Consider the following 14,539-nt stretch of genomic DNA (forward strand, 5'->3'; position numbering starts at 1 on the left):
AAGAGGAAAGAAAAAAATAGTAGAGGAGAAAACTCAAACTCCTTACCTAACAGCATTTCCAGATGTTATATATGACCAGTATTAAAAGAAAAAAAGATGGTTAAAAAATTAATATAAGGAACATGGAAAAGATACAAATTGATTTAATTACATGGGAGTAAAATTATAAAGTAAGATATTGAGTCATAAATGACCAGAATAACTTCTGGAATCTTATATTTGAATTATTAATTGAATAACCAATCTTTCCCAAGTTCAAACAGGACATGATATCATGCAACCACTGATCTTGAGTAGGTGAGGCAGCATCCTTCTATTTAAGTAAAATTGTACACCTCGCCAAGAGAGGTAAAAGAAATGTGCGACTCTGAACCAAAGATATAGAAGAATCATTTCCTCCTATTTTATCAAAAAGGCCATCAGAAGATTCAGTGTTAAATTTATATTGAAATTTTTTGATAAAGAATTATTTTTCTTGACTAGGACAAGTCGAGAACAAATGAATTAATGATGCTTCTCTGATCTTACACCTGTCACACCAGGGAGTCATATCAGAATAAAAGCGAGACAATTTATTCTTAGACATATGCACTCTATGTACCACTTTGAATTGTAATAGACAGCCAGATGAGCAACTTTATTGAAATGGAAAAATATGTCTTCACCTACCCATACATAGTGTTTCCATGATGTAATGTCCTATTTTAGCTTGGAGAAAATCAGATACAACATTAAAGATAGAAAGTTTAAATTTATAAAGATGTGGGACTCATTCATAGAATACAGGTACACAATCCTTTATCTGGCACCCCTGGGGGACAGTGTGTTCTGAATTTCAGATTTTTCTGGATTTCAGAAAGCCAGATTTAAGCTCACCTGAATTGTGCTGCCGTATTCACCCCAACCCCTTACAGTCACACTGTCATCTCCCCTCCCCCTCGCCCGCCCGACTCGCGCTGCCAGTCTCTCGCCCACCCAACTCACGCTGCCTGTCTCTCCCCCTCGTCTGCCCGACTTGCGCTGCTGTCTCTTTCCCCACTTGCTGGAGTTTGGAGCTTTCCAGAATTTAGATGTCTGGAGAAAGGATTGTGTACCTGTATTATCATGATTGGAAGAATTAAGAATTCTGAATATTCCGGAGATTCTCTATCCGATATCTGAACGTCGCCATCAGGTCTACAATTTCCTTTTTTTTTAAATACAAGGTAATGTTGATTAGAGGGAGGGGGTAGATTAGATTTAGTTTTTAGGTTTTTCTTTGTTTTTAAAATTTCTATTAATTTTTAAATTTGGTAGCGATTAGTGAGACATGGTTGCAGGAGGGATGTGATTGGCAGCTGAATATCCCTGGGTTTCGTTGTTTTAGGTGTGATAGAGTCGGAGGGGCAAGAGGAGGTGGGGTTGCATTGCTTGTCAGGGAAATATTACAGCGGTGCCTAGGAAGGATAGATTAGAGGGCACATCCACGGAGGCTATTTTGGTGGAACTGAGGAGTAGGAAAGGAGAGGTTACACTTGTAGGGGTGTATTATAGACCACCCGGAGGGGACCGAGACCTAGAGGAGCAAATCTGTAGGGAGATAGTAGATATTTGTGATAAGCACAGGGTTGTAATTATGGGAGATTTTAATTTTCCACATATAGATTGGGAAACACATTCTGTGAAAGGACTGGATGGGTTAGAGTTTGTGAAATGTGTGCAAGATAGTTTTTTACAACAATATGTAGAGGTGCCAACCAGAGAAGGAGCAGTGTTAGATCTACTGTTGGCAAATGGGATGGGTCAAGTGACGGAGGTTAGTGTTGGCGAGCACTTCGGGTCCAGTGATCATAATGCCATCAGCTTCAATGTCATTATGGAAAGAGAGAAGTCAGGGCCAAGGGTTGAGGTTTTTGATTGGGGAAAAGCTAGATTTGAGGAGATGCGAAAGGACTTGCAGGGTGTGGATTGGGACAATTTGTTTTATGGGCAGGACGTAGTAGAGAGATGGAAGTCTTTTAAAGATCAGATTTTGAGAGTGCAAAAGCTTTATGTTCTTGTTAGGTTAAAAGGAGGGGCAAAAGGTTTGAGAGAGCCGTGGTTTTCAAGGAATATTGGAAACTTGGTTCGAAGAAAAAGGGAGGCATACATTAGATATAAGAAGCATGGATGTTAAGGGGATGTTTGAAAGATACATTGAATGTAAGAGGAATCTTAAGAGAGGAATTAGGAAAGCTAAAAGAAGGTACGAGGAAACTATGGCAAGCAGGGTGAAAACTAATCCAAAAGAGTTCTACAAATATGTTAATGGTAAAAGGAAAGCTAGAGACAAAATTGGTCCCTTAGAGAATCAGAGCGGAAAACTGTGTGTGGAGCCTAGAGAAATGGGGGAGATACTGAACAGTTTCTTTTCTTCGGTATTCACTAAGGAGAAGGATATTGGGAGATGTGAGATAAAAAAAAGCAAATTGGGTAAATATGGGGAATATAGAGATTACAAAAGATGTAGTTTTAGGGCTTTTGAAGAATATAAAGGTGGATAAGTCTCCGGGACCAGATGGGATCTTCCCCAGGACATTGAGAGAAGTGAAGGAGGAAATAGCAGAGGCTCTGGCGGTAATTTTCCAAATGTCATTAGATATGGGGATAGTGCCGGAGGATTGGCGCATTGCACATGTGGTTCCGTTATTTAAAAAGGGTTCAAGGAGGAAGCCTGGCAACTATCGGCCTGTAAGTTTGATGTCTGTGGTAGATAAATTAATGGAGAAAATTCTTAGAGATAGTACTTATAAACATCTGGATAGACAGGGTCTGATCAGGAGCACTCAACATGGATTTGTGGGAGGAAGGTCATGTTTGACCAATCTGATTGAATTTTTTGAAGAGGTGACTAGGAATGTGGATGAGGGTAGCGCAGTAGATGTTGTCTATATGGACTTCAGTAAGGCCTTCGATAAGGTACCACATGGAAGGTTAGTTAAGAAGGTGCAGTCTTTAGGTATAAATTTTGAGATAGTCAAATGGATTGAACATTGGCTGAAAGGGAGAGGCCAGAGAGTGGTAGTGGATAATTGTCTGTCAGGTTGGAGGCCGGTGACCAGTGGTGTGCCTCAAGGATCTGTATTGGGCCCATTGTTGTTCGTTATATACATTAATGATCTAGATGATGGGGTGGTGAATTGGATTAGTAAATATGCAGACGATGCTAAGATAGGTGGAATAGTGGATAATGAAGAAGGTTTTCAAGGATTGCAGAGGGATTTGGGCTGCTTAGAAAAGTGGGCTGAAAAATGGCAGATGGAATTTAATGCTGATAAGTGTGAGGTGCTTCATTTTGATAAGAAGAATCAGAATAGGACATATGTGGTAAATGGGAGAGCATTGATGAATACAGAAGAGCAGAAAGATTTAGGAGTAACGGTACATCGTTCCCTGAAGGTAGAAACTCATGTGAATAGGGGGGTGAAGAAGGCTTTTAGTATGCTGGCCTTTATCAATCATTGCATGGAATATAGGAGTTGGGAGGGGATGTTGAGACTGTATAAGACGTTGGTGCGGCCTAATTTGGAGTTCTGTGTGCAGTTCTGATCGCCTAATTATAGGAAGGATATAAACAGAGTGGAGAGAGTGCAGAAAAGGTTTACCAGAATGTTACCTGGGTTTAAGCATCTAGAGTTTAGGGAGAGATTGGACAGATTAGGTCTTTATTCTTTGGAGCGTAGAAGGTTGAGAGGGGATTTGATAGAAGTATTTAAGATTATGAAAGGGATAGACAGAGTGGATGTGGATAGACTATTTCCGTTAAGAGGAGGAAAGATTAAAACAAGAGGACATGAGTTAAGAATTAATGGGCAGAGGTTTAGAGGTAACATGAGGGGGAACTTCTTTACTCAGAGAGTGGTAGACGTGTGGAATGAGCTTCCGGGAGAAATAGTGGTGGCGGAGTCAATTGTATTATTTAAGAAAAGGTTGGACATGTATATGGATGAGAAGAAGATGGAGGGTTATGGGCATTGTGCAGGGAGGTGGGACTAGAGAGGGGTGTTTGGTTTGGTGCGGACTAGAAGGGCCTAATGGCCTGTTTCCGTGCTGTAAATTGTTATGTTATGTTATGTTATGGTTTAAACTGAGCAAATATGGGTTTAGCAGCATTATTATGGATTAATTAATTAATTGTTTCTTATGTGGATCAAGCAATTAGTCAATGTAGTTTTATAAATCTGTCATATATATGACTGGTTATGGTTTTTTTTCAAATTGTGTATGTAAATTTATATGTTAAACTCAATTAAAAATATTTGACGAAGAAATACATTGTAAAACACACAAGAAAAAGCTATTAACTAACTTAAGAATTGTGTCCCAATCCACATCTGATATAGTCAAATTTAAATCCTGTTATGAAAATTTGAAATGAATATTAATTCACACCTCTGGAAAAGTCTCAACTATGTGGCATGCAATAGAACAGGCTACTACTGCAATCAGGTGCTTAATTTCCATATTTAACTACATGTGTATTCCTGAAAGCACGACTAGACTCATTTCCAATATATTTCACTATTTGTCACAAATGTTAAATCAATATTTTGCCTTCGCTACCAATCATATCATTAGTTCGATAACGTGAAATAAAGGAGCTGAGGTATTACTCTCCACACAATTCCTGTCATTTCATTGTGTGTGGCAATGGTCAACTAGTTGTCTTCAGTGACTTCTCACTTCATTTCATTTTTTTTTATATACTGCAAATTTGTAAGATTTAACAGGACATCTCGGCAAAATATGACAGGGATTCTTTGAACTAATCATTAGGGTTAACTTTTTCACCAACACTATTTTTATTACTGGAACTTATTATAGGTACTTGGACAGGTACCCAAGAACTTCTCATCATCATTAGATTGTCTGTCTGTTGATGTAACAGTTGTTTTTTTTTCCCATCACTCTTTTCCATTGTGTAAGTGACATTGCATTTCAAGCAATTTATGATGCTAAAAGAAGTTATTAAAAACCACAGACCCATTCCTTCTTCCATCCAGCTTCTAGCATGAATGTTTTCTTCTTTCTTTCTTTCATATGTCGTACTTTCTTTTATGAGTTTATAGTTTTGAAGTTGTGAGTCCTATCATTTTGCACTTTAACACCCGGCACTAGTGGACATTGATAGAGGCTATAGATGTTTCTACTGTTGCCCACAAGTATCCTTAATCAAAATCTAGGATCAGATTGAAATAGAAAGTTTTGAAGGACAGAAAATGGAGAAATCAGTTGAAGCTTGTGAAGATGGTGCTTTATAACATCTATAATATTATGCACAACCTGCTGCTATAATTCTCTAAACAAAGAGTAAAAAAAAAAAAATGTAATGAACAGAATTGATAATTGTCAAACATTTCCAAAAATTGCATTTGAAAATCTTCTTCTATTTGGAGACCAGTACTATGAACTTATGTCTATCTCGGATCTATGAAAGTTATTTTGTATTAGTCATTTATTTTTCTGCAATTCTGTCAATTTTGTTTCAGAGTTAAGTTTTTTTAAAACTTAATTTTAGAACAACTTTTCTGATTATAAATAGTACTTTGATTTCCAGTTAAAGAAGAGTATTAATTGGTGGATTTGTACCATGGTATATCGCCTCAAACCGTGCATCTTGGCACCTCACAGTTCGGCAGGCAGCAACCTCCTTTGAAGAAGACCGCAGAGCCCACCTCACTGACAAAAGACAAAGGAGGAAAAACCCAACCCCAACCAACCAATTTTCCCATGCAACCGCTGCAACCATGTCTGCCTGTCCCGCATCGGACTTGTCAGCCACAAACGAGCCTGCAGCTGACGTGGACATTACCCCTCCATAAATCTTCGTCTGCGAAGCCAAGCCAAAGAAGAAATGAAAACAGTGTGCATAGATTTTACTTTAATAGTAAAATATCTTTTTGTCCATACCAATGTATATTTAATTCATTTCAATGAACTGTGAGGATAAATTTCTCCAGCTATTTGTAGTTTTGCCACATAGTATCTTTCACTGGCTGACTACACTGGCAATGACAGAGGCTTTAGAAGTTCTTGCAGTTGTCCACAACTCCAATCAGTTAAACTCTGGTGTTAGCAGCATGGAAGGTTGGAAAGGAAAGAAAGCAGAGAATGAAGAATCCAGTGTTGATTTACATTCTCTAATTTTCACATTTAGCAGGTAAATTTTAAAAATCAAATAATTAAAGAAATGTATTTGGCCACAACTTCAAATAGACAACATTCTTTTTTTTTTAGATATGCACTTATCTTCTTAGTGTTTCGAGCATTGTCAGTTGTACATTTCATTTTTTCAGACCCTTCTCATCTTTCCATAATTGAGTTTTTCTTTATTCAACAACCACTTACTACTGCCAATGAAGGTTCATTTCTGCTGTGGGATACAAATTTGTCATGGCATTGGGGTTAGGATTAGTGTTCTGTAAGATTTCAGAATTAAAAATGCATTACTTGTTTCAGATGCCTGTACAGATACCTGAACCTCTGTTAAGCCTGGGATCACAAAATATCTAAGCCAGTGCACCTGGATTCCAATCAGACGTGGCAAGGGTTTCCTCAAATCCTTCTTCGAAATTTTTGGGCTCGAAATTAATGTTTATTTCAGCATGAAAACTGGGTTGCATTTCTAAAAACATCTTAAAATTACTTGTAATAATTTTGAAAATGTTTTTTTTAATCTCCTTTCTATAATACTGTATATTTCTGAAACAGCGGGAGTTTTTCTAATGGTCTTTGAATTTCTTGCAGCTGCCACCACTTAGCCATGCGGCTGGAACTTCATCAACTAGCCTTTAAGGTACCCCTGCCCAATGCCATACTGACATCTTTATTTTCCATTCTTGCTCATTTATACAAACTGCTTCTACCTCCATCTCCCATCTTTTTCCCTTTCCATCTGTCTCTTTCCATGTTCCTGCTTCTTGTACTGTACTTTTTTTTTGCTGGTTCTCCATCTTTCCCCTACTCAATTTCGCTCTCCATGTGCCTTTCTTCATCTATTATTCTCCATGTCTCTCCTTCCCCAAGTCTCTCTGCACACACTCAGTGCTCTCTTTCTCGAAAACTGCCAACGATGAGGTCTCAGGTTGTCTCAGGATGTGCAACAACAGCAGGAGAAGTGCAGACTGATTGAACAGTTTTAAGCTGGGAGGATATTGCAGTGTCAGTAAAAGTTGTTTTTTTTTCTGTAATGAACAGCCACTTTTGTATTTCAAACCAATGTAGTTGAAAATGACATTGATGACGAATTTTGCACTACTACAAATGTCTTTTGCACTAGTTTGATGCTGGAACATAGACACACACAAATTCCACCTACAAATGAGAATTTGCTTGCGACTGCCCTTAACGCACCCAAAATCTTTTGCAAGTTTGCTTCACTTTATTTTTCAACCACACAGTGCTGTTTTATTTACCATTATGCAAATGAGGTTTTGGTCTCATGTTTCTTAAATCACCATTCACGCTTTACCTGTCTTTATTTTTCTCCATTTAAATCCTTTGCTCTCTGTTAACCATTCCTGGTTTCTATTTGAGACGCATTGTATCTAAATGTCGCCTCCTGCTCTGTGTCTCTCATAATCTTGGTGATTTTCATTTTGGTCACAGCTTACCTTGTGTTCTCTCCTTTTATTGATTTCTGTCCTCTGCAGCTGGTCACTGTACAATTCCCTTCCCCTACTCACAGCCCCTTCTACAACTCTATGTGATCTCATGTCTTCCATTGCTATCTCCCAAGAACTTTCTTGCAACTACGACTCTCCTGTAATCCATTTACTTTCTCCTCAATATCTGGAAAAAAACACCCCTTATCATTAAAATTGGCTTTTCCAATTAACGACTATCTATGGTAGCTCTTGGCACTCCATTAGATATGAAAGAAATGTGCTATAGACTCAAAGATCAAAAGTTTAGCATCTATCAGCCAAAAAAAAGAAACTGGAGTAGGACCTCAAGCCTTGTTGAATATTCAACTGGATTATTGCTGATACATATCTGAACTCTATCTTTCTATTTTGATTTTTAAAATTTAATACTCTAGACTAAGAAAAAATTAAAAATCTCAGATTTGATATTTTTAGTCAGTCAAACTTGAAAAGACTTTGCAGGCAGGAGTTTTAACTGATTAATGAGTGGTATGATGATGAGACTTAGTTCTGTCTCTTTTGACACCTCTGTTGCATTTCCTTCTGTTGCATTGCAGGAAGCCATTATCTTTAACTTTTGCTCCAGATTCTGTAACTTTGACATTAAGTCCATCCCTTCGCTATCCACAATTTGATAAATGAGAATTATTGTAACCAGTTTATTAAGCTCTTTTCATTCTCCACCAAGTTCTGCACATTGATTTCCGCACGTTCACTAACTTGCATTGGCTCTTGATGTGTAAATCTTTGATTTGCTTCACTCTTCCATTTTTCTGTTATTGTTCAGCCCTACAACCCTCAAAACATTATGCTCTGAATTCTTTTGTAAACCGCATTTCTTTTTCTCTATGATAGGAGCCACTCCTTCATGAATCTCTGAGGATCAATGGAAATCTATCCCTTTCCACCATCTTTGATACTTTACCCCCCCATTTTAAAATCACATCTTTTAGTTACTCCTTTCACTAGTTTTCTTTCTCAACAGCTTCACATCATTTGTTACAAATCAAATCACAATTCTGTGAAGTACCATGATGTGATGTTTACATTAAGTGCTTACATTAAGCATAATTTATTGATTCAGTATAAACTAAAATGTTCTCACTCCCTTGGGCTCAATTCACACATTTAATACATTTTGTTTCCTCTGCAAACTAACATCACGCTCTGCTGTTTTGTTGCTGATGTGACTACTTGCCATGAGTAATTTTTGGCTTTCCTATGCACTGCCAGGTTTCAGAATATGGTATTAATCTATCATATTCAACTGGCACTACGATTGTATAATGCACTACTGAATTTAAGGAAAAATGTTTGCTTTGATAAATTGTAAGAAGACGTAGAAGACATTATAGCCTTAAAAAAGATTTGAGGATGGCTTTTTACTATCTCCAACTCTTGTTTGCAAGTCTTGTTTTATTGGAATGCGCTCTTTACAAAATCATTAACTATAGGACTGATGAATTTTGCCTCATCATGCGAAGTTAGTTCAACTTTTATTTTATTCTGCAAAACTAATTTTCAAGGACAAATGTAGTGAATGTAGCAGGATCCAATCTAAGGTCCCCCAGCAATTGGTGTGCAGCAGATCCCCTTTCAGGGCCAGCTGTTCTCACAGATATAAATTGCTGCAGTGAAAATTTCTTAATATAATTCAGGAAGCTCAAGAGAATACTACAAAACAACTGTGCCAACAAGAAAAATGTTGAATTTTTCATCAAGAGCCCAGCACGGTTAGTTAGTAGCCTTTCAGATCATTCATGGCCAGATGTTCAGTGCTGTTCCACTCCACAGTCAGCTTGAACTATGTGGCCTTAAGTACCATTGGCTACAAGGACATTTACAATCAGATTGCACTGGAGAATTGCGTACTTCAAGCTGAAAGCTCAGTGTTTGTGGAGCTTCCTAGAACCATCTCATTCAGTAACGATACATGGTGAAAGGTACTGAAATAAAAATAACATTGCATCAATCACCATGAGCAGACATTGATGAAGTGCATTTAGCAAGTGGGAGAATACTTTTTCTTTAAATTTGCATAATTTAGTTTTATTTCAAAACTTGAAAATGAGTCATTATCAGTTGATGTAAAATAATCTAGGTTTAAGAATGTTGCTTTAAATCTTGAAAAGAATACAATTACAAACCTTTTAAGGACACGTTTTCAGTCATAGGCCTTTATATTTTGTACAGATATGCATTTATTTAGTTTGGACAAATAGATGTTCATAAATTTCTTTCAAAAAGACTATTGCAATGGCATTTTTTCCAACTTGAAAAAAAAATAGAAAATATTGTCAGTACTGTAAATCTAAAATAGAAGTACAAAAAAACTGGGAAAATTCAAATAAGGTGGGCATCTGCAGATAGCAATTTGAAAGCTGTCTCAGAATCAATATTATGTGACCTCACGATAATACAGTCCTGATCTTAAAATTTCTGGCATACAAGATGATGTCAATAATTTGCTTTTGATTCAGTACATTTTTTTATTAAAGCATCCATTTCAGAATCAAAATAAGTTAACATTTAAATTTATTTTTACTTTCCCGTTGTCATTTTATCTGTTAATATGTTATAGCTGAAGTAATCCGACAAATTTAATTCCTCCACAATTCTTCTTCATTCTGAAATGTGACAAATGTAATCTAAGTTCATATTTGAAAGAATTCAGATTATAGGGTACAATTTTCAATAGTCAAGACGTTTGATATTTATTTTAATTGATTTAACTGGTGGTGAGCCAATTAAGGAGACCACTGATTTAATAGTGTTTGCAGCATGTTTTATTACTAAAATATCTGGAAACCTGTTGTACTGAGGTCGATCAGCTTTTTATGACTGATTCATTGCTTATGCAAGAGAACAACTTGTAGTGAGGTAGTTACTTTAACACAGCCATCTGTCCCAAGGGTACTGCACAAAAACAATAGTAAATGAAATGTAGGAGCATAAAAATGGTTTCCAGTAGCACTAAAACTACATTTAGTTTTATTCACATTGCTCCAGCTTCAAGCCCTCAGAAAGCCTTTAGTGTACACACAATTTGTTCTTGGGTGTGAAAGCAAACTATATTTGAGTTGGCAGCAATTTCCCTTTCAAACGTTTGCTGCCTCTACAGTAAACCACCGCAGTGGGCTTTCAACTGTTGAATATTTCACTGGCAGGATAGACTTTTCCCATGTTTCCTTGGTTTGAGGAAATGGAGCTTGAATTTTTTTTTCAACAAATGCCATCATTTAACAGCTGTGCCAATTAAAACTTTTTTTTGTTAATGTGCTTTATATCAAAGCAGGAACAAATAACAACATCAGTTTTAATGCTCAGAATTATTTAAATGATAGGTTTTTATGTGTATTAAATTTTAAATTTAGACATTAAGCATCGGCATGGTAACAGGCCCTTCAGGCCCACGAGCCATTATACCCAATCAACCTCCAACCCCCATACGTTTTGAAGGGTCGGAGGAAACGGGAGCACCTGAAGGAAACCCACACAGACATGGCTAGAGTATGCAAACTCTTTACAGACAGCACCAAATTTGAACCTGGGTCGCTGGTGCTGTAACAGTGTTGCGCTAACCACGACTTTACTGTGGGAGCAATGATACATTTTTATTGTCATTTCTCACAATCACTTTATCATTGGTTAAAATTAACGAGTTAGTTACATGGTATTTAATGATACCTCAGATTATCAATGTGATTTGAGGAATGAGCTTTAAAGAGTCTTTTACATTGGTCTTTTAATTTGAATCCTGAGAATTTACTACCTCTGCGGCTTGCAAGCAGCATGTTCTCACTTAAATAAGAGATCATAGAGTTGTTCTTCTTCTTTCTTCTTTCTTTGGCTTGGCTTCACGGACGAAGATTTATGGAGGGGTATGTCCACGTCTGCTGCAGGCAGGCTCGTTGGTGACTGACAAGTCCGATGCAGGCACGGTTGCAGCGGTTGCGAGGGAAAATCGGTGGGTTGGGGTTGGGTGTTGGGTTTTTCCTCCTTTGTCTTTTGTCAGTGAGACACCAACCCTCTTTACTATCTTCTTCAGCATGATGCTGAAACAAGCCATGAAAGACCTCAACAATGAAGACGGTGTTTATATCCGGTACCGCACGGATGGCAGTCTCTTCAATCTGAGGCGCCTGCAAGCTCACACCAAGACACAAGAGAAACTTGTCTGTGAACATAGAGTTGTATTGCACAGGAAAAAGCAATATGGCCCAACTTGTCCTTGACAACTAAGTTACTGACTTGAGCTAGTATCATTTGCCTACATTTGGTCCAGATCCTTTTAAACCTTCCTTACCCATGGACCCATTCTAATTCACCCACTGTAACATCAGGTTCACAGCATATGCAATCTCACTGGCTCGACAAAAAACCTTGGAACACCTGGACAGCAAAGATGAATACATCAGGATGTTCTTTATCAGCCCTCAACACCATCATCCCCTCAAAATTGATCAGCAAACTACAAGATCTGGGAAACAACACCCCACTGTGTAATTGGATCCTGGATTTCGTCATCTCCAGACCTCAATCAGAGAGGATTGGTAAGAGCATCTCCTCCACAATCTCCATCTGTACCGGAGCAACACAGGGCTGCGTTCTTAGCCCCCTGCTCTATTCACTTTCACCTACGACTGTGAGGCACATTATGCCAACAACACTGTCTACAAATTCGCTGACGATACCACAGTAGTGGGTTATATAAAAATGGACAATGAGTCAGCATAGAGTAGTAAGATTGAAAACTTGGCTGAATCGTGCATCAACTACAACCTCGTACTCAATGTCACCAAAACCAAGGAGCTAATTGTTGACTTCAGGAAGGGAAAACCAGATGTGTAGGATCCAGTGATCATTGAGGGATCAGAGATGGAGAGGGTGAGCAAATTTAAGTCTTGGGAGTCATTATCTCGGAGGATCTTTCCCGGATGCAACACTCTAATGGCATCATGAAGGAAGCATGTCAGCACCTTTACTTCCTCAGGAGTTTGCAGAGATTTGGTATAACATTGAAAACCCTGGCAAATTTCCTCATATGTGTAGTGGAAAGTCAGCTGACAGGCTGCATCATGATCAGGTATGGGGACACTGACACCCCTGATTGTAAATGTCTGCAAAAGGTAGTGGGCATGGCCCTGGACATCACAGGCAAAACCCTCCCCACCAGTAAGATCATCTACAGCAACACTGCCATCAGAGAACAGCAACAATCATCAAGGATCCACACCACCGAGCACATGCTCTGTTCTTGCTGCTACTATCAGGAAAGAGGTATAGATGCTACAAAACTCATGCCACCAGGTTCAGAAACAACTGCTACCCCTTCACCATCAGACTTCTCAATAACAAACTCAATCAGAGACTCTTTTATGGATTCTTACTTTTGCACTTCTTTGTATTGCAGTCAGTTTGTTTTCATTTCTTTATTTGTTTTCTTGTGTACATTTAGTCATTTTTGTTTTTTGCATTCCCTATAAGTGATAATCTTGCCTCACCTACAGAAAAAAATAATCTCAAGGTTGTATCTGATGTTATGTATGTACTCTGAACTACTTCCAATGGGAGTTCATTCCATGTACCTATTATCCTCCATGTGAAAATGTCTTCATATAGCCTTCAAATCTTTACCCTCTCCATCCTGGGAAAACTTGGTCAGTGCCCCTCAGCATTTTATTTACTTCTAAAGTCACCCCTCAGACTTCTATGCTCCAGATGGTTGTTACGGCCTAATGAGTCTCTCCTTATAACTCAAGCCTTCCTGTCCTGGTATTATTCTTAGGAATGTCTTCTGCACCCTTTACAACTTTATGATGTTCTTCCTATATTTAAGCGGCCAGAATTCAGCACTTGGAGTGTCATTAGCATATTATGTAGTTTTAACTTGATGCCTCAACTCCTGTTGTTACTGTTGTAGCTGATAAAGGCAAGTGTCCTAACACCTTCTTCGCCGTCCTTTCTTCCTGAGTATTCACTTTCAGAGAATTATGTACCTGTATTCCTAGGTTTCTCTGTTCTGTAACATTCTCCAGGGCCTTGTCGTTGACTGCATCAGTCCTGCCCTATGTACACTCAGCAAATTATGACACATTGCCCTTGTTTAAGTTAAATTCTGAATGCCATTCCTTGGTTCACCACCTCAGTTGAGCTAGATCCTGTTATTATCTTAAATAACTATGCTACAAGTTTTGGAGTCAAGAACAAAATCATTGATGTAAACAAACCATGGAGCCAGCACCAGTTTGGCAACTGGTATCTTCGTTAGGGTTGAGAATTATTTGCTTCTGTCAGATTCTTTGAGTTCTGATGTCAATGTGAGACCTGTAGACTCTCTCACAAATGGAACAGGAAATGCTTGATGGCTTGGGTAGGTGGGTGGTTTTTGAGTGTCTGCACTTCTTCCATAATGTACTTCAATCTTCTTCCAATCCATGCACTGGAGGTTCCCAGACTATCCTGAATGGTCCTTCCACCCTTTAAGCAGTAGTGGGCCAGGAATTTCTCAGTGTCCTCGAGTACATTGCATGTTTTGAAGGAGGATTCAAGAACATGGTTGAATCTTTATCTCTGGGCATCTGCTAATCTTCTCCTATGACAGAGCTCAGAGAAGAGTGTTACTATCCAAATTGAGGCAGCTGAGTGTAATTTCGCCTCAAGGCTAGACATGTTGATTTGAGAGAACTGATGTTGGTTCCTCCAGTGGATTTGGAGAGACAGACAACCTTGTTGTATCTTTCTAGTGCCTTGAGGTTATCCTCCACCTGTGGAGGATAACAGGTGATGAAAATAGATTGAACAGAATAAACTTTGTAAACAACATTTTAAATACTGAGTGATAATTTTAAAATTATAGAGAGCCAAAATAAAAT

General features: G+C 38.2%; 1 protein-coding gene across 18 annotated transcripts in view; it reads left to right on the plus strand.

The window, feature by feature from the left end:
• The window catches only part of foxp1b (forkhead box P1b), a 577,308-nt gene that overhangs the window by 131,433 nt on the left and 431,336 nt on the right, over positions 1-14,539 (plus strand). For 2 of the 18 annotated variants that reach the window (XM_069937050.1, XM_069937062.1), the window contains exon 2: positions 6,766-6,814. The exons of the other annotated variants lie outside the window; for them this stretch is intronic. The gene's annotated coding sequence lies outside the window, so the exon portion shown is untranslated. The remainder of the gene's footprint in view (positions 1-6,765; positions 6,815-14,539) is intronic. 18 annotated transcript variants of the gene reach the window in all.

This window comes from Narcine bancroftii, chromosome 5, assembly GCF_036971445.1.
Source record: "Narcine bancroftii isolate sNarBan1 chromosome 5, sNarBan1.hap1, whole genome shotgun sequence".
Lineage (NCBI taxonomy): Eukaryota > Metazoa > Chordata > Chondrichthyes > Torpediniformes > Narcinidae > Narcine > Narcine bancroftii.